At 44.3% G+C, this 21,133-nt stretch overlaps 1 protein-coding gene across 2 annotated transcripts in view; it reads right to left on the reverse strand.

Annotated features, from left to right (window-relative positions):
* Positions 1-21,133, reverse strand: part of C1QTNF7 (C1q and TNF related 7) — a 118,922-nt gene that overhangs the window by 53,682 nt on the left and 44,107 nt on the right. Inside the window, exon 1 of one of the 2 annotated variants that reach the window (XM_061145491.1) lies at positions 19,935-20,190. The exons of the other annotated variant lie outside the window; for it this stretch is intronic. The gene's annotated coding sequence lies outside the window, so the exon portion shown is untranslated. Of the gene's footprint in view, positions 1-19,934; positions 20,191-21,133 lie in introns of those variants that run through there. 2 annotated transcript variants of the gene reach the window in all.

Genomic DNA, 21,133 nt, shown 5'->3' on the forward strand with positions numbered 1-21,133 from the left:
GGCATGGACCGCGATGGGATGAACGTGCAATTTCAGTCTCCTGGGAGAAAATGGAGCCGGGTTTCTCCATCTCTGCAGTGGAGTCTAGGGATTTTGATAAGAATAGCATTTAAATGCCATGTGGATGAGACAGAGGATGAGATGGTTGGATGGCATCACAGACTCAATGGACATGAGTTTGAGTAAACTCTGGGAGTTGGTGATGGACAGGGAGGTCTGGCGTGCTGCGGTCTCTGGGGTCGCAAAGAGTCGGACACGACTGAGCAACTGAATTGAACTGAACTGAAAACTTTCTCTAACAAAGCCGTTCAAACACTATCATTCAATCCAGGGCTAAAGAAATATTCTAGAAGACCTCGTTTACTCCTGCTTAAAGTAAGTCCAGGTAGTAACCTAGACATCATGAATACTCTCTCCCATCCCTCCTTCCCTCTGTGGTCTCTTGCCTCTCTCCCTACCCACCTGTTTGTGGGGCCTGGTGGCGCCTGGTGAAGTTGAGTTGAAGTCTGTAAGATCAGGGTTCAAATCTTACCTCATCTACTTAATTTCTTTATGCATCAGCTTCTTAATCCAGAAAAAAAAAAGAGAATTAAAATACCTACTAAGCCAGATGATTTTGAGGGCCAGTAACAATTGTTGATATTTATAAGACACTTAGTATATGCCCCCTGGAGAAGGAAATGGCAACTCACTCCAGTATTTTTGCCTGAAAAAATCCCATGGACATAGGAACCTGTCGGGCTACAGTTCATGGGGTTGCAAAGAGTCGGGCATGATTTAGCAATTGAGCATGAGTATATGCCGAGTGCTTTACCTGTATTAACACATTCAGTCTTTATAGTTATCCTATGAGGCAGGTACTACTATGATCCCATTTTGCAGATGAGAAGACTGAGAGAGTGAGAGATTAAAAAACTTGCCCAAAGTCATATAGCTAGTAAGGAACAAATCTACAATTCTCACTAGCGTGTGTGCTCAGTAGTGTCCGACCTTTTACAACTCCATGGCCTGTAGCCCACCAGGCTCCTCTGACCATGGAATTTCCCAGGCAAGAATATAACAGCGGATGGCCATTTCCTCCTCCTGGGGACTGTTCTGACTTAGGGATTGAACCTGTGTCTCCTGCATTGGCAGGCAGATGCCTTACCACTGAGCTACCTGGGAAGTCCAACTCTCACTATTTCGTTTTCTCAGATGAAAATTCTGAATGTAAAGGGTAACCTGCATTGACTATGTTAGTAGAAGAGAACAAGTCTCTCAACCTGTGAGTAATTTTGCCCAGATAGTGATACTTTTTCCTGCTAGCTTTTTTTCTTCCTGCTTCCTTTTTGCAATACAAACTTAAGCCCCACCACATGGATAAAGCTCTCTCCATATCTTATTTTCAAATGACTTATGATTTATAAGGCATATTTGCATACATTGCACTTGAGTTTTAATAACACTTGTAGCCATGAGACACAGTAAGTGTTGTTATGAGCCCATATTTGGAGATGAGGAAATAGAGCCTCGAAGGGCAGGACACCCAGTGGGATTCTCAGCTCTCTTCTGACTGGCACTGGTTTCTGGACTGTGAGTTGTAATGTTCCTATAGAGAGCCCTGCTTTTTACTGTCTACCCACTATCTGTTCCTGCTTCTGGAAGGGCCTCTTGATTTTCCCCTGGGGACCTTTTGCTCTCTCCACCCATGTTCCAGCCTTTCCAGGTTATTACATGGCTCTGGTCACAGTGATTCATTCTTGGGGGTGGGGAAGGGCTAATGACTTACACGAGTCCAGGGAAACTCAATGCTGGGATGACTTTAAGATGTGAGCCTGGAGCTGTTGGTGACCCTTTCTGCCTCTTTCAGGAGAGACCTGATCAACCACAAAACCACCTCAGAAAAAAGCAGAGCTAAGACATGCAGAAAGGACAGGGATTCAGACTGTGTTCCTTAGAGGACCTGGTTCCAACCGAACCTGAAGTTGAACTTCTACTCCAGACTTATGCATTAATGAATTCCTCCTCCCCCACCTTTTTTTTTTGCTTTGAAGCATCTGAATTGGGTCTTTTCTCACTTTAAGTTGAGAGAGTGCTAGCTAATAGCCTTTGCAGAGAAATTGCTTCTCAGGGCATTATTTAATTTTATGATTTAATTATTTTTTCCCTATTTTAATTAGAATGCCTGATACTGATTAGGTGCCCATAAATATTCGTCAGTTCATTAATCATAAGTTTAGTAGAAGATGGGAATTTTGAACTATTGCTTAAAATTCTTTGCACACTGGGCAAATATGAACTTTCTTGAAATATCCAGAGAAATTTGGAATAACTTTTCTTTGGGGTTCTTTCCAACATGCTTTATTTCCCTCTGAGATCAACCATAATTCACATGGGTTTACTCTGGAGAAACTCATATTTTATTTTTAGTACTGTGTGCTCAAATTCCTTCTGAAGAATTTTTATCACTTAAGCCCAAAGATCTGATTTTTCTGAAGTACAAGGTGGACCATCTTGCTCCTCTTCTTATTATGCTCCATGGATTCTTGTTTACAGAAGGAACTCCCAAAATGGATCTATAGATTTTAAGGGATACACTGATGTCATGCTCAGTTTGATATATCAGTTTGGTTACACTTCGGTTCCCAGTTTCTCACCAAACATTCATCTAGCTTTTGCACAGAGGGTATTTTGTAGATGTGATTAGAATCTGTGACTGGTTGACTTTAAGTAAGGGAGAGTTTCCTAGATAATCTGGGTGGACACGATTCAATCAGTTCAAAGGTCTTAAGCACAGAGCTGGGCTTCTCTGAGAAAGAAGAAATTCCACCTACAGACCTTAGCATCAGCTCATCCCTGACAATTTTAGTCTGCCTTTCCTGGAGGTCTCCCTGACAGATTTCAGACTCTCCAGACAATCTTCCCAACCACATAATCCAGTGTTTCACAATACATCTCTTAATGTATATATATTACCTTCAACTGATTCTGTTTCTCTGGTTGAACATTGACATATACAACCCCTCACTCCCCGAAGAGTTAGGTGGGAGGGGAAATAAAAGCATCATGTTCATAAGGACCCTTGTCCCATCACAAAGACCAAGTCTGTGGGATAAAGGCTGAAGTTTTCAACATGATGCACAGTTCTCCATAACCTGCCTCTGCTGACCCTATCCTTTCACATCTCAAGTAGGATTACCAATGCACCTGGACCTCTCTAGAGGGTTCAGGAAAGTCTATGTTGGGAGCAAGGAAGGCATCTCAGGACTCCCTGGGTGCTTCAGGTAAGGCTTCCCACTCTCTCAGCTCCAAGCCTCTGTGGATCTGTCAAGGTTTTTGCTTTTCTTCTCCTTTCCTCGTCAGCCTCACTCACCACCACTCTGCCTTGAGACCCTCAGGGAAGCCTCATCACATCCTTTATGCAATTCATGCCCTTCACGCTCCCAGGTCATCACTCATCCCATGGACTCTCATTCTGATGGCCCCTTCTCCAGCCCAGCTCCCACCCCTTCCAGGGGTAGCCCAGATGTCCTTCCCTAGTTTCCCTTGGAACTCAAGTTCCACTCATACCAGCAAAGTCCTCTGTATCCTCCTCCTCCTTTGTGGATGTTCTTTCACTTCCTTGCTCTGACCAAAGCCTGGGTCTCCACTGAGGTCATTGCTGTCCCTGCAGCCCACTCAAGTGGTAGCTGCTTCCTACTTTACTCCTCATTCCACTGGGCCTGGAGGCGAAGTAGGTCACCTCTTTGCTCCTTCCTGCTCTTTCCAGATCATTCATTCTCCTGCCTTCTTGTATCCCTCCAGCACTCAGTCTCATGTTGTTAGTCCATGCCATCCACCAGTCATCTCCTAATCTGTACTGAGTGCCTCAGTTTTAGATATGTTGGCTGCTGGCCCCATCAGTCTCTCCAACATCACTGTCATAATTCTCAGTGACTTCTGTATCTACTTAGAAAACCCATCACCTATCCTGGCTTCACAGTTTCTGTGGGAGTGTAATAAACAACATACATTGTATAGAAATAGAAATTATCTGGGTGATTAGAATGTGATTAGAATGTATATATGTTATACATACATATATAGTCATACCATAGTGTATAGAAATAAAGTAAATTTTACATATATAGTAATATATATTACTCTATATACTAGGTACATTACTCATATGTTACCTTCTTTAGACATTTCCCCTCCAGTCACTGCCCCATTTCACTGGTCTTCTTTATTGTAAACACCTTGAATAACTGATCTCTATGCTCAACTCCTTGAATAAATGATATCTACAATTTCATCCCTCCCATTCTCTCCCAAACCTACCCCATCTGGCTTCAGCCCACCACTCCTCTGAAATCACCTTTGTCAAGGTCATCAACAGTCCCACGTGTCTACATCAGTGGTCTCTTCTCAGTCCTCATGGCACTGACTTACAGCTCTTCCTTTCTTTCCTTCACTCATCCTGAGGAACCACTGTCTCTTGGTTTTCCTCTTGTCCTTTGTTTTTCATTGTCTCCCTTCCTAGGTCTGCTACTCCTCCTAACCCATAAATGTTGGAAACCCAAGGCTCAGTCCTCAGATCCCCTCTCTTCTCTATCGACATTCTCTCGCTTGGTGAGCCCATCCAGTCACATGACTTGAGAAGTTTATTTCCAATTTAGAGCTTCCTCCTGAGCTCTGGACTCACATCCAATCACCCCTAGATATCTCCACGTGTGTGTCTAATAGATTCCATGACCCTAACGTGTTCAACAAGGAGCTCCTGAGGTCTGCTTCCTCAGTTGCTGCTGCTTCTTCAGATCCCTAGTTGATAACAAACTCAGATGTCCAGGCCAAATAACTTGGAGAACCCTTGATGCTCTTCTTCCCATGAATCCTTCTGACTTTCCTTAAATGTTATCTCAAGCATCTCACCATTGCTCAGCATCTCTATGGCTGCCACCTTTGCCCTTATCAATGGAATCTCCTGCCTGAATTAGTGCAATCACATCGATTTGGACTTCTTGCTCCTGCTCTTGGGGAAGCCACTCAACAGAGAAATATTGTTATGATCCCCAGATTGATCCTTCATGGGCGGTCCATATGACCCTTCTTAGGGTGAAAATGAAAGGCTTAGAATGAGCCACAGGTCTGCCCTTCTCCACCACATTACCTCATGGTCTACTTCTCTCTCCTTCACTCATTGCTGCTCCAAACATACTGTCTCTGTGCTGCTCCTGAAGCATATCCCTGTCACTGAAAGATTGCTTACATTCTTCTTTCTGCCTGGAAAGATTTCCCTCAGATGCGTGTCTCTGTCTCTATCTCTATTGCATTTCTATTTCTATGTCATTGTGATATTGTGATGTATGTATATTTGGTCTTCCACTAGCTTCTGACACAGAGCTTCTGAAACTCTTGGAATTTCCTAAGTGATGAGACCCATAAAGGTATCTTCTACTATGTTACTGTTGTTGTTTAGCAGCTAAGGGTTTATTCGGGATCAGCAGAGAATTGCAATTTGTGCTCTGCAAAACCACACTGAGCTGTGTGCAGGGGAAGAACTTTTTTCTTCTTTTTTAAGAATTTTATTGGAGTATGGTTGCTTTATAACGTAATGTTAGTTTCTACTGTATGGCAAAGTGAGTCAGCTACTTTTATACATATATCCCCTCTTTCTAAAAATTTCTCTCCCATTTAGGTCAGCCCAGGGCATTGAGTAGGTTCTCATTAGCTGTCTATTTTATACATGGTAGGATACATATGTCAGTCCCAATCCCCCAACTCATCCCACCTCCTCTCCCTCCTTGACGCCCAAATGTTTGTTCTCTACATCTGTGTCTCTATTCCTGCTCTGTGAATAGGTTCATCTGTACCATTTTTCTAGATTCCACATATATGTCTTAATATACGATATTTGCTTTTCTCTTTCTGACTTCCTTTTGTATGTCTGCAGGTCAGAGGAAGAGGAAGTTGGGAGGGCTCTGGTAAAGAGTCGGTGGCTTTTAACTGGCTGAGCCCTTGCCAGGAAGGAAGAGGAGTCTTTGGTCGCAGGGCATGAGAGCTTCCCCTTTTAGTCTCCTAATTTTACTTAATTGAGGTTTCTATTTATTAATTTTTTACATTTATCCTCTATTCTCATTTATCATCTGTACTTAACCTGTAACTCCATCTAGACTGATACCTACACCAACACTTACATTGACATCTACAGCTGTATCTGCACGTGTATCATCATTTTCTACCACTTTTTAAAGATTTGCTCTCAAGCTGCAGTTGGTCAATGAAGCCTCTCTGGACCATTACTCTTAAAACTGCAAATCCAACCATTCCACCCCCTTTTAAACTTTATTTTCTCCATCACATGTGTCATCATCTAACATGCTATTGTGAACAAAAAATGTGGCCTGCCACTTCAGTAAACAAAGAAGGTTGCCTGCCATTCCTGTAAACAGGATGTTGTGGTCAACAAGCTCTCTGCCACTGCAGCCACCCCAGATGGCACGCCCTGAGGGGATTCAGCATGGAGAAAAACAGGCCGCTGGCCCTAGACAGTTAAGATGCATAGCTCAGAAATGGTTTCAATGAGGACAGACACTTGCATCTTCCCGTACATGGAAAAGCAGCAAAATCATTAACGTGAGTTGTTTGTTTGTTTATGATTAGCAGTAATTTTTTGATTACAGCAAAAACTCCTACATATCCTGGCTCCTTTTTCCCCTCTTTGAACAGTTCCTCAGAATTATCTGAGAGTTTGTCTCTTGGGCAAACTTGTCCTTAGCAAGTTCTCCAAATAAAATGTAACTTGCAACTCTTAGATTGTGCATTTTTTTCATTGACACTGCGTGTTTACTTATTTATTTTTGTATCACCTTTTCTCCTCATAAGATGTAAGATGCTTGAGGGTAGGTATTTTCATTCATGCTTTTGGTTTCCGAGTACAGAGCATTTAGAACAACATCTGGTGAGTATTAGGGATGTGTATCGGTTGATGAAATAATTAAAGCTAGCACTATTGAATCTATGCATAAAATAGATAATTAACAAGAACCTACTGTACAACACAGGGAACCCTACAGAATGCCCTGTAGGAAAGGAATGGAAAGGAATCTAAAAAGAGGGGCTATATGTCTACACAGAGCTGATTCACTTTGCTGTATAGAAGAAGTTAACACAACACCGTAAAGCAACCACTGCCGTTCAGTCGCTAAATTCTGTCTGGCTCTTTATGATCCCATGGACTGCAGCATGCCAGGCTTCCCTGTCCTTCATTACCTTCCATAGTTTGCTCAAATTCATGTCCACTGAGTCAGTGATGCTATCTAACCATCTCATCCTCTGCCACCCTCTTCTCCTTTTGGCGTCAATCTTTCCCAGCATCAGGGTCTTTTCCAGTGAATCAGTTCTTTGCATCAGGTGGGCAAAGTATTGGAGCTTCAGCTTCAGCATGAGTCTTTCCAATGAAAGTTAATTTAAAAAAAGCTAACAATGTTGATAAACACTATTTTTGGGGACCCATGAGTGCTCACACACATCTAAGTCTTTAATTATACAGTTTCTGTAGTCGGCCTCCCTCCATGGGGGCCCTGGAGGAGTCTCACTCGAAAGAGACAGGCCAAGCAAAGGAACGTTTTGTTAGAGCTGGTGCTTGGGTCACAAACACGGAAGAAAGACCCCAGAACCCTGGTGGTTTGGGCTGGGACTCGGGCATGGTTCGTGCTCTCTGCGGATGTTACTCCCATTGCCAGCAAAGGCAGGTCCAGGAAAAACAAAAACAAACAGACAGCTTTTTCCTTTGGCTTCTAGGTCTGGTTTTGAACATAACAGTCTGGTATTTAAGCTTTTTGGCTGGTGAAATAAAATGCCACAAATAGAATGTCCTTAGTCAACTTCATTACATTTTATGATTGGGCTTACGATGGGGTCTGTCTGTCCTTAAGGCAGAATGATTTAATGTAAGATGTAATCTGTAAGGTGAAGATTGTCAGACTTTCAATATATGTCCACTTTATTGTGAATTGTTTGTCAAGGGTGCCTGCAATTGGCGTTGAAACCACAAGCGTCCTGGCAAGTCTACTGAGCACCAGAGCAGGGATGACGTCATCTCTCTAGCCTGGCCACCCGACAGTCCATTTTCGGAACAATGGTCCTAGTGGTCTTGGAGAATTTAAGTCCGAACCTGTCAGCACTCTCCTGTTCACAACCCGGGAAGAGCTTCGAACATCCCTCAGGATGAAGCTCAAAGCCCTAGGTCTGGGATGCTCTGGACTGCCACTCCCTTCTGACCTCACGTGTCCACTTCATGTGCTTCTTTCCAGTCACCTGGTGTCCTCCTGTTCCTGCAACAAGCCAAGCATCATCAGTCCTGCCTCCTCTCCTGCTCGTTACAGCCCAGCCCAGGTGCTGGTGTGGCTCATTCCTCTGCCTTCAAGTCTCAGCTCAGATGATGGCTCTCCATGGCCCCAGCTTCTCTGACCCATCTGTCTAAACAACACATCTGCCCTCTTTTTCTTCACTTTCTTATCATGGTCCTCATCACTTGTGGTGCAATGTGTGTGGCAGACATATGAGTGCACGTGTGCGTGCACACACACACATACACACACACGTGTGTTTTCTTTGTCTGTCTATCCCTCAAACGAGCTCTGCCAGGAGTGAGTTTGCTTTCATCCCAGCTCTGTCCCAAGTGCCCAGGATAGTGCCAGACTTTTGTGGATTCTTGATCCTGTTTCCCTATGACTGTAGTGGTTTTGTGGTAACCAGAAATCCTAACAGGCAAGCCAAGTATCAATTGCTCAGTTTTGTCTGACTCTTTGCAACCCCATGGACTACAGCCCACCAGACTCCTTTGTCCATGGGATTTCCCAGGCAAGAATGCTGGAGTGGGTTGCCATTGCCTTTTGCAGTGGATCTTCCTGACCCACGGATAGAACCCGGGTCTCCTGCATTGCAGGCAGATTCTTTATCATCTGAGCTACCACAGGAGCTAACAGGCAAGCCAAAGAGACTAGTAATTACTCAGTTACATGAGATGAAAGAGGGGCTTCCCTGGTGGAGTGAGGGTGCAGAGGGTGCAGAGTCCACTTGCCAATGCAGGGGAAACGGGTTCAAACTCTGATTCAGGAAGATTCCACGGGCCACAGAGCGACTAAGCCCAAGCCTCACAACTACTGAGCCTGTGCTCTAGAGCCTGGGGGAACGCAACTACTGAGCCTGTGAGCCTCAGCTCCTGAAGCCCGAGGGCCCTAGAGCCCGTGGTTCCGCCATAACGAGACGCACGCGCACTGCAACTAGAGAGTAGCCCCGCTCACCGCGCCCGGAGGGAGCCATCACGGCAACAGTGGCCCAGCACGGCCAAAAACAAATTAAACAGACATTCTAAAAAGAGATGACAGAGAGGGGAATAGAGAAAGGGAAAAAGAGACAGGGAGGGAGAGAGAGAAGGAGACTGAGATGGATGGACAGACAGACAGCGAGAGACCAAAGACAGGGAGAGGTTGAGAAAATTACTGCTCAAGAAACCCGAGACTCCTTCCCTTGTTCTCACGAGTGATTTCTCCTGGGATTTCTGAAAGCCCAGCTGAATCTAGACCTGGTCCACTCCTGTCTGTGCTCTTCCCATCATAACGTGGGCGAGGGGAGGGCGGGCCAGGAAAGGCGAAGCCAGAGCTCCCACCAGAAGCCACCGCCTCCTCCCTTTCTTCCACCAGCTGCCCCTCAGGTCTGAGCACAAACCTTCCCCTAACTGACCCTATGAGTTTAAATAATCCAAGGGAGACTGTCTAAATCTGAAACGTTTGGGAGCGAAGAACCTGATCCGGCTCGGGAAAGCTGATGCTTATTAAGATCTTCAAAGGCCGAACAGGCGAACAGCCCGTGTTTTAAATTATCTTCCTCTCGTTTGTCATGTCGGCAGCAATTTCAACAGCACTAAAATCCAGAGCTCCAAGAGAGCACTTCTCTTCCTGCACGCACCTCTTTGCTGGAGAAGTTCCAGAACATTCTCCAGACTCATGGGTCACGGAGAGAGAATATGTGTGGTCACAGGGGCCTCTCTGACACAGGCTGCACCTGGGCCAAGTTATTTCCAAAACTGAGATGAGTTTAGAGAGGTCTTTATGATTCAGGGTTTAAAATAAAAGTTTCGGGAAGGCTCATGTGTTTCACTTAAAATGCAAAATGTATGGGTGGTGTCCTGATGGCTATTTTTATACGAGGCCTTTTGGAGACAAACATTTGCTATCAATTTCAACCTGCCAAGCGGAAAGAAGGGAATATAATTTTTTTCTAGTGCTTACTTACTCTCTTACAATAACTTGTCTGGATGCTTGCAATACACACTTAACCAGCTCACTGTCCTGATCTTAAGCTATGGTCCCAGTTACAACCTTCTAGAGAAGAACAAAGAGCATCGTCATGATTCCTTCAATTTCCCTCTTATCCTTAATTTGGGCTTCCCTGGTGGCTCAGTGGTAAAGAGTCTACCTGCAGTGTAGGAGACCCAGATTTGATCCCTGAGTCAGGAAGATCCCCTGGAGAAGGGCATGGCAACCCACTCCAGTATTCTTGCTGGGAAAATCCCATGCACAGAGAAGCCTGGTGGTCTACAGTCCATGGGGTTGCAAAGAGTCAGACATGACTGAAGTGACTAAGCATACACACACACGCAGGACCATCCTTAATTTACTCACGTTCCCATCCATTCTCTCTCGCATCCTGCCTGTCTCAGTGGACACAGGTGTGAGTCAGGACTCATGATTTCTCAAGCCCAAGCCTTTCCCAGTCCATCCTAAAGGAAATCAACCCTGAATATTCATTGGAAGGACTGATGCTGAAGCTGAAGCTCCAGTACTTTGGCCACCTGATGTAAAGAGCTGACTCATTGGAGAAGACCCTGATGTTGGGAAAGATTGAAGGCAGGGGGAGAAGGGGGTGGCAGAGGATGAGATGGTTGGATGGCATCACCAACTCAGAGGACATAAATCTGAGCAAACTCCTGGACATAGTGAAGGACAGGGAAGCCTACCACACTATAGTCCATAGAGTGGCAAAGAGTGAGACACAACTTAGTGACTGAACAACAACCACAAAGCCTTTCAGGAGTGCTTGTTTGAACCCATGTCTCACTTCACCTGGATGACCTTCTCTCCTTCCTTATGTCTTCAACCTCCACCACTGGCTGGTTGCTCTCAGCCTGTACTAAGGCACAGGTCTCTTTCTACCCTTGAAATAACCTTGACCTGGCTCCCTTGACCCACCTCTAACCACCATGTCTCTCTGTTCTTCCAAGGAAAATAAAATTTGTTGGTTAATGGCATATTGTAGACTCCAAAAGGAGATGACTTAGCGACTGAACAATACCAGAAGGGGTGAAGGAGGCAAATCTACTCTTCAGAGGTTACTCCCTAAAAACATCTATGTATGTCCAGGCATCCTGTGCTTGGGAGTAGGTGGTGATGACTGTTTCCTAACTACACCAAAATGAAGGCCCAAACCTTGTGTAAAATTTCCCAAATCTCCTTGGTTTCTAGAGTGTTCTAGCCAAGACCAGCTAGAAATTAGAGACTGACCATTAAGGGTGAGAGGCTTGGGGGAGGTGTCTGCAGAAGTGTCTAAATAGGGCAAGGAACATATAAGGACAATGGAGGGTCGCCATGGTTTCTGTTCTGGTTTTGAGGCTTTATGGACAGAGTAATCAGTGTCAGGACAGTTTGAAAGGAGTGTTTCCAGGAAAACTTTTCAGGAGGATGTTTCCAGTAAAGACTTGAGTCTTTGAGTACAAGCACAGCTACTTTGGGGCCAGGTGACTCAACGTGTGGACATGGTTCTCTCTCTGGTGAGTCAGATGGTAAAGAATCTGCCTGCGATGCAGGAGACGTGGGTTTGATCCCTGAGTCAGGAAGACCGCCTGGAGAAGGAAATGGCAACCCACTCCAGTACTTTCACCTGGGAAATTCCATGGACAGAGGAGCCTGGTGGTCTACAGTCCATGAGGTCGCAGAGTAGGACACGATTGAGCGACTAAATAACAGTAGCTAGCACATTGCCTCAATGATCTTCCCATCAACCAGGTGAGATAGGAGGGGCAGGCATGGTCACTTTTTTTTTTTTTCCCAGCTAAGGATCCAAAGAATACATTTAAATAGGTTGTTAAAAGTCACAGAATTCATATGTGAAGGAGAACCCGTGGCTTTGAACTGCATTCTCTCATTTTCCCCTACCTTAAAATAGTGCAGAAATCAGATTTTGGCTGCTGGCTAGATTTTGGCTCTGCAAATCTGTGAGCTCTTTTCAGTTTGTTTTGTTTCCTCCTTTTAATTTCACAGTGGTGACTATGAGGTGATAAGCTCTAATCATCCATCTTTGACTGGAAAGGTCGGAGTGACATGGGGAGATAATTAAAATGGAAAGAAAGTCAATTTAAAACCTGGCTTCCTGGGGTAAGATGAAGATAATGTATTGAAACAGCTGAATGTCTCTGTGAAGGTTTTAGCTCACATCTCGACAACACAGAACAAATTGCACAAATTCTAGGAACCACATCCCTTGGTAACAAACACTGAAGTCACTTTTTAAAAGGTCACCAAATGGCTCTATTGACTTGGTTTGTAAAATGTCACAAGCAGATGGCACTTTGAAGCAAACGAAGCAGCTTGAAAAACAAAATTGCTTAGACATTTTTGTCTGGTTTGCTAAGATAATGTGATGAAGCCCAAAATGAAAGAATCTTGGCGTGTGTTGATCGAGAAAGCCTACAGACCATTCAGCGGCTTTGTTCTAATTTCTTGCAATCAAAGGGTTGAGACTTCAACTGTCAGCTCTTGGCTGAGTTGGGTTTTATAAAGGTTTTTGCACTTGCAGAATAAAAGATGCAAAGCAAAAGAGAAGAGAACGACTATTTCTTGAATGTCTATTACCTGTCAGACTCTTTATATATTATTTAATTTAATTCTAAAGCTATCCTATGGGTAACTATTATTACTCTTATTTTGAATAAAAGAAACTGAGGTCCAGAGACATTCCACACCTAATTATTTATTGAGCTGGGATTCACACTTTGATCTGACATCCGATACACTTCTTTCCATTACTTTGTAGTACTTCTGATAGAATGCTGTCCCCACCTACTTCTTATCACTTTTTTTCAAAAACTATTTTCATGCTTCCAATCAGGTACTAAAATAGATGCAGCTAAAATTTTTTATGTAATGTAGTATCAAATTACAAACATAGTTATAGCATATATTTTGACAAATACTGTAGGTTGGCTCACTTGCAACCCATCCCAATCCACTTCTCCCCTGCCTTTTTTCTACATGGAAGACTGGAAACAGTACAAACTTCCAGATCCCTTGCAGCTAACGGTGGCAGTTTGACACAGTTTGGCCAATAAGAGGCATATGAAAAGTCCCAGGAAAGGATTTTCCTTCTCAAATAAAAGCCAAAGTTTGACAAGAAGGTTTTTGCTTTCTTGTCTGGGATATGCACTCAATGCCTGGAGGTGCAGCAGCCATCTTGCTCTCATGAGGATGAAAGCCACATGATAACACTGTTGAAACAGGAATATAAAAGGATCCTGGTTTCTCGGTGATGTGTGAATGTTCCACCATCTTTTGATCCCCTACTTCTCAGCTTCTTCTTATGTGAGAAAAACAAACTTCTTCCATGTGAAAGAAACTGGGCTTTTTAATACTCACAAATGTAATCCTAGCTGATACACATAATGGCTAGAATTTTAAAAGACATTCTTGCTTTCCAACAATGTTCCATTTTTATGCAACTTTGGTCCTGATTTGTAGCTCTGAAGCATTGGAAGTACAGGCTCAAATTAGGTAATAGATTCATTGGAATGGTGTTCATGTAGTTGGGCACAAAGTAGGGGAGAGCTGAGACCCGTTCCTAACTGTGGGAAAAGGACTAGCAGTGACTGAGTGGCTACAGTTCTTCCAGAAAGTCTAGCCATCCCTTCAGCCAAAGCAATCAGCGTGGAGCAGGAGAGGGAGAGTAGGAAGTGGGGACTAAACCCATCACCCCCGTTTCTGCCTTGCAGCGATAGAGTTCATCTTCGGACGGGAAAACTAGAAGGAAACTAGGGGAATCATTTTGTTATCTTTTCACCTTGGGAAAGGACCACACTAGAGTCATACTAGATGTATATGATAACTGATCTGGTTTTAATAGACCTCCAAAGAAGACAAATCCTCTGCCTCTTCCCTCAGGAGGCCATTTCAACATTTAAAAACTTGCAGTAAATTCTGTTTTTTAACTTAAATAGGATGTGTAGTGCATGTGGGAATTAAACAGCCCTTTATCTTTCTGAAGCAGAGTAGTCAAATGGCATGCTGATTGGCTTCGAACTAAGGCAGCCCTAGATTCAAGTTGTAGTTCTGCCATTTATTGGCTGATGAACTTAACTACTGTTACTCAACTACACTGCATCTCAGAGTCTCATCTGTAAAATAAACAGAGACAATGCCACACTACAGGAGGATCGTGGCAAGGAGCTAATGTATGTAAAAGGTTGAAACATCGTTTGCATTAAACATAAGTGCACAAGGAGGTGAAAGGAGGGTGGGATGAACTGGGAGATTGGGGTTGACATATATACACTACTGTGTGTGTGTGTGTGTGTGTTTGTGTGTGTGTGTGTGCGTGTATTCAGTCACTCAGTTGTCTGACTCTTTGCAACCCCATGGACTTTAGTCTGCTAGGCTCCTCTGCCCATGTAATTTTCCAGGCAAGAGTACTGAGTGGGATGCCATTTTCTACTCCAGAGGATCTTCCCGACCCAGGGATCAAACCTTCATCTCTTGCATCTCCGGCATTGGCAGGTGGATTCTTTATCACTAGCACCACCTGGGAAGCCCCACATACACTATTGATATTTTTAAAATTCATAAAATAGGGCTTCCCTGGTGGCTCAGTGGTAAAGAGCCCATCTGCCAATGTAGGAGACGCTGGTTCAGTCCCTGTGTCAGGAAGACCCCCTAGAGAAGGAAATGGCAACCCACTCCAGTATTCCTGCCTGGGAAACCCCATGGACAGAGGAGCCTGGCGGGCTATAGGTCATAGGGTCACAGAAGAGTCGGGTAAGACTTAGTGACTAAACAACAACCATGTAAAATAGATGAATAATGAGAACCTACTGTATAGCTCAGGGAACTCAGTGCTTCATGGTGACCTAAATGAGAAGGAAACCAAAAAAGAGGGGATATATGTGCATGTATAGCTGATTCACGTTGCTATGCAGCAGAAATTAACACAACATTGTAAAATAGTTATACTCCAATAAAAATTAATTTTAAAAAATGTAAGTGCACAATAGTAGTTCCCTACCCCATTGCTCTCCCTCCTGGACAACAGTTCACTGCTTACAATTGTTTTAGAGCTTCAAGGAACATCACAGAATTGCCCACAACTCTCTCTGCTACAAGGGCTTCCCTGGTGGCTCAGCTGGTAAAGAATCTGCCTGCAACGTGGGAGACCTGGGTTCGATCCCTGGGTTGGGAAGATCCCTTGGAGAAGACAAAGGCTACCCACTCCACTATTCTGACCTGGAGAATTCCATGGACTGTATAGTCCATGGGGTCGCAAAGAGTCGGACACGACTGAGCGACTTTCTCTCTACTACCGGTTAATTAACTCCAATGTCCCAGTCTCATCCTCTTTGCTCTAACTCTTCAGCCTTTCGATTCTAACTTTGAATTTTCTAACATTGGACCGTGTCTTCAAAACAACTTTTAAAAATGTGTTTGCAATTTGGAGAGATCACAATTTTATAAATTAAGCGCCAAATATCAGCGTTTGAGAATCGAAAATATTGACCTGTACATTTTAGGTTGCCATGCACACAAAGCTCTCATTCTAAGCTGTTGACCCATGATTGGGGTTTACCCCACGGTGCTCACAGCAAAGTGGAGTAATTAGACAGTCATCTGGATCATTACAGCCAAGAATACTCTGGCCACAAATATTTGGCGAATTTAGAGACAAAGACTCCTCGGGTACAGGTTATCTGCACTGTGACCTTCACTTTGGATGGATGCCGTCTCAGCCCCACAGGAGGTCTGCTGCACCGTTTTAAGAAAGGAAATGTTTCAGACCAGGCATTGTTTTTTAAAGCCATGCACATGACTCTTGGCTAGTAGAGCGTTGGATCAGCCAACTTCTGGCAGCTTCGCATCTTGGCTGCACTGACATATGTGCGATTTCAGACTTGAAGCCACACATGAAGTCATTGGGAAGCTACACAATTCATCCCTAAAAATCTGCCATACGGTGGGTCTTGTCTTTTCCAGCAATGTAATCCCTAGGAATTGTGATGATTTGAGCTTTGTGAAAAGAATCATTAATTAATCTTCATTCATTGAGGACCTACTCATTTATCTATGTTAGGAAAAACTTTTTGAAAAAATCCCCAGGAGATGGAATGAAAGAATGAAATAACTGTAGTATAGTTTAGTTCAAGGACTTTTTTTTTTTCATATAATTACTCATGGCATAGGATCCCAAGACAGGGAAAGGAAATGACGAAACACACTTTCAGGACTAACAGAAGCCCCGTCGGTTTCCTCCCGCTCTGAAGTTTGTAGGTCACGAAGCCCAGACCTAAGAAGTTTCAGTGCCCTGTCTAGTGTGACATGGCGAGTCAGTGGTTTAACCACGGCTTTGGTGTTTTCCTTATGATTCCAGACTGTGTTGCCACCTCCTCAGTGAAGCAATGCCTGACCACCCGAGGTGAAGAAACATCCCCTTTTCTGCCCTTGCTACTCACTCTGTCTCATGATCAGATTTTATTTTTTTCATAGCACTTTTCAGTTTCCCGGATTACATTATGATTTGTAATTCTGTTGTCTCCTCGTCTAAAGATACAAAGGCATAGGCTTTGGCTCTTGTTTACTGTTCTATCTACAATAATACTTGGCACATAGTAAGTGCTCAGTAGAAGATCCAACCAGTCCATCCTAAAGGAGATCAGTCCTGGGTGTTCATTGGAAGGACTGATGTTGAAGCTGAAACTGTAATACTTGGGCCACCTGATGCGAAGAGCTGACTCATTGGAAAAGACCCTGATGCTGGGAAAGATTGAAGGCAGGAGGAGAAGGGGACGACAGAGGATGAGATGGTTGGGTCGCATCACCAACTCAATGGACATGAGTTTTGGTAAACTCCGGGAGTTGGTGATGAACAGGGAGGCCTGGCATGCTGCAGTCCATGGGGTCGCAAAAAGAGTTGGACATGACTGAGCAACTGAACTGAACTGAACTGAAGTGCTCAATAAATATTTATGGCTTGAATGGACCACAATGGAGAGGAAAGGAACCCCTGTTCATTGAGCACCTGCTGTGCTGGGTTCTATGCTGAGATGTTTATGTCTGTTACACATACTTGAGAGGTGACACACGAGAGTCTTGGAGGTAGAAAGTGGTGAAGCCAGAATACAAAGCCAGGGATATGTCCCTTCACACCCTGAAGTTTGCCGTCACCAGAAATTATTTTCAACATTCAGCGATTCCTGTTCTCCCACGCCCTCTGCGGCCTCCTTCTGAGGTATCTGAAGCTCCCAGACTGGGTTATGACATCCCCCTGTTGTTGGCTTGTATCTTTCTGTCCTGCCTTAGTCTCCAGAGGAATCAATCTGATGATACTTTATTCAGCACAGTAAACATTCTATGTTGTTGATTTTCTGTGTAAAGCTGATTGAGTCATTTTCTCATATTAGGGACACAGCTCATGCTATTTGAATAAGGTGGTGAATTCCACCAAGTTGTACTGACTTGTGACAAAAAGCTTCCAAAGGGAAAGAAACGTATCTTCTGCTGATCATCGGAGACTGATGCAATCAGAGGGGTTGGTGATAAGCAGTTCAGATGGTCACGGCTTAGAAGGTGATGTGTGCCAAGAGATGAGGAAAACACTGGGATAGAAACAAGATAGTAAATACTCTGAAATAACATTGATTCAGACCACAGGGTGATCCATGAATTTGAATGGGGAAAAGAGCCCTCTTGTCCTTAACAGAACTTTTCACCTTCTTCAAGTGAAGTTTGTATGAGATGTCGCGATTCATTTTTGCCCAGTTTACAAAACATGTTGAGAATAGCAACTCCTCAGCTTTCATCCAAACCCTCTGAAGAACTATTAACACAGGGGCCTGGGGACCTGCTTTAGTTAATAGGCATAGAGAGAGGGCCTCCTGGAGGATAACCATCACCATCCTTCACTGGGCTTCCCCGGTGGCTCAGCTGGTAAAGAATCCACCTACAATGTGGGAGACCTGGGTTCGATCCCTGGCTTGGGAAGATCCCCTGGAGAAGGGAATGGCTACCCACTCCAGTATTCTTGCCTGGGAAATCCCATGGACAGAGGAGCCTGGAGGGCTATAGTCACGGGGTCACAAAGATTTGGACACAACTGAGCAACTGAGTAGCTCATGTATGACAGAGACGAACACGATACTTCCATTAATTCTCAAGCTTCACATGAACGCTGCTAATTAATTAATTAATTAAGGTAGTTGCTCAATCATGTCCGACTCTTTGGGACCCCATGGACCATTGCCCACCGGGCTCCTCTGTCCATGGAATTCTCCAAGCAAGAATACTGGGGTGGGTTACCATTCCCTTCTCTGGGGGATCTTCCTTTGATCCAATAATCAAACTTGGGTTTCCCACTGTCATTACCTTTATTTTATGGACAGGACATTGAAGCACAGAGGAGTTAAATAACTGACACTGGGTCACACAGAGGCTAAGTGGGGCCAAGTTGCCAAGTGCTCTGGTTTCAAACACACCGCTTTTCACCAGAGCCACCTGTTCCACAGACCACGAGACACATGGCAAGCAGCATGCCAAACACATGGCAAAGACTCAGTACGTGGTTCCCCAGACTTGAAGAATTTCCTTTCACATTCCAAGCCTGCATCCTTCCATCTCATAACTCTCTGCACCACATGTGTTCCTGCAGCCATGGGGTTCTTGATGAGGGACCCTGGAAAAGGGCACGGGGTCCTGGGGAAAGCCATGGGGATTCATGGAACAGAGGTCCATCAGAACAGAGCTATTTCTTTTAAAAGAACTACATTCCGGCAATGATTTCCCAGCCCTTAACCACAGTCTGATTGAAAATACTCATAAAAGACACATGATCCAGAGCCATGTGTTATTTATGAAACTGTGCGATCCATTCATGCAATTACCATTTACACAAACCCATAGTTTTACTAACACCGCCTAGATATTTACATTTGTATATTGCAATGAATGTATTGTCTCCCCTACAGCCACATGCAGGGACAGGCACATTTATTTAATAAAATAAATAATAATGTATTTATTATTTATTTTAGTAATAAAATAAAAGTAATAAATGTAAATACATGAATAAAAGTAAATAAATCAGCACCCTTAGCCCAAAATAAATTGAGGGGGGTATAGCTCAGTGGTAGAGCATTTGGCTGCAAAAATAAATTGAGTACACAGTTTATACTGCTGCAAGGCAGTTCTCCACAGGAGAACAAAAGTGCTAATGTTTTCTTTCTCTTGTACTCAAAAGCCTACAACACAAAGGGAACACCTTTCACCTGAATTATTTAGGCTCAGACGCGATGACAATTTTGTGTTTGGGGGGAGGTGATGGAGCCCCTTCCATTTGCTCCACAAGTGCGCACATGCACGTCACACTCCTCTTGTTTATGGATCTATAACCATGAAGGGAGGGTGTCTACCCAGTCCAGGGCTTTTTGCAAAATGAACCCAGCAAAGCCGCTTCTGACGACTTTTGCTTGCTTTCTTCTGTTCCACAGGAGCAGCCCTCAGAGGAGATGTGTCATTGAGTAAGTCCGGGTCAGTAAACACCCCCTCACCCTCAGAGTAGGTCAGAGAAAGAGGAATACCCGCGCGAGCCAAAAAAGACTCATCTCTGGGAGAAAAAAGCCTGCAGTTGTTCATTTCAATCGCGAGAGGGGACGCTGTACTTACATCCCTCGCAAGACCTTCCGGCAGCCGGCGTCTTTGAACTCTACTGCACACAGATGCGGAGCTTTCCCGTGAAATCCTCTTCCCGTTGGCAGTGAGGAGGACACATAGCTCTTTGGGGCTTTAGATTGATAAGTAATTTCCTGGTTTATTTCCAAAGCATCTTCCCAGACTTTGAGCAGAGGCAGCGGGGGAGAGAGGCCAGCCAGCCCCACGCAACTCGGAGATGTGCGGCCTACACAGACCTCCCAACGGTTTGATCGAGCCTGAAAGAAGGGTTTGTGAACTTCACAAACAAAAACAAATCTCCTCCTCTCTCTGTTGGCTCACTCCCCGAATCGCACTTGAGAAACAGCACAAAGAGTCTGGAGGATATTTGCTCTACAAGTGTAAAATTCAAGTGAAATGGTGTCACATGTTTTTTGCTGGGGGAAAACCAGGGGCATCTTTGACAGGTCTTCAGGGCGGGTCGTGAGTGTTTTCTCAAGAACCTCTTTAGAGATTGTTCTTGGAGACCAGGCCACCCAGCCCCTTCAGTTTACAGAGGCAGGAGATCAAGTCGAGGGGTGACAAGTCTAAACTAGGACCACACGGGTGGTGAGGGGATGGATTGGAACCAAACGACTTCCTGGTGATCAGACCAGAGCTCTATCCCCTGTTTGGAGGTGAAGACAGACACAAGGGTTTGAAATCTGGCTCTTGGTCTTTCCCATGAGACCCCATGGACCTCTGTCCATGGAATCCTCCAGGCAAGAATACTGGAGTGATTAGCCATTCACTTCTCCAGGGGATCTTCCCAACACAGGGATCAAACCTGGGTCTCCCGCATTGCAAGCAGATTCTTGACCTTCGAAGCCACCATGTAGACTGGAGAATCTGCCTGGAGAATTCCATGGACAGGAGAGCCTGGCAGGCTACAGTCCACAGGGTCTTGAAGAGTCGGACACCCTGATGACCGGCATTTTCACTTTTTTTCACTTTCTTGATGTTGAACAATCGTCACTGGATACTTCTGTCCTTAGTTCGTCTGTGTCTCAGTTTTCCCAGCTACAAAATGGGGATCCTAATAAAAGCTCTCCCTGCTTGGTCATATGTTGGGCTGGCCAAAAGTTTTGTTCGGGTTTTTCTATAACATCTTACAGAAAAATTGGAATGAACTTTTTGGTCAACCCAGTAGTATGGTGATTGCTGTGAATAAGTTT

The sequence above is a fragment of the Dama dama genome, chromosome 6, assembly GCF_033118175.1.
Source record: "Dama dama isolate Ldn47 chromosome 6, ASM3311817v1, whole genome shotgun sequence".
Taxonomy (NCBI): domain Eukaryota; kingdom Metazoa; phylum Chordata; class Mammalia; order Artiodactyla; family Cervidae; genus Dama; species Dama dama.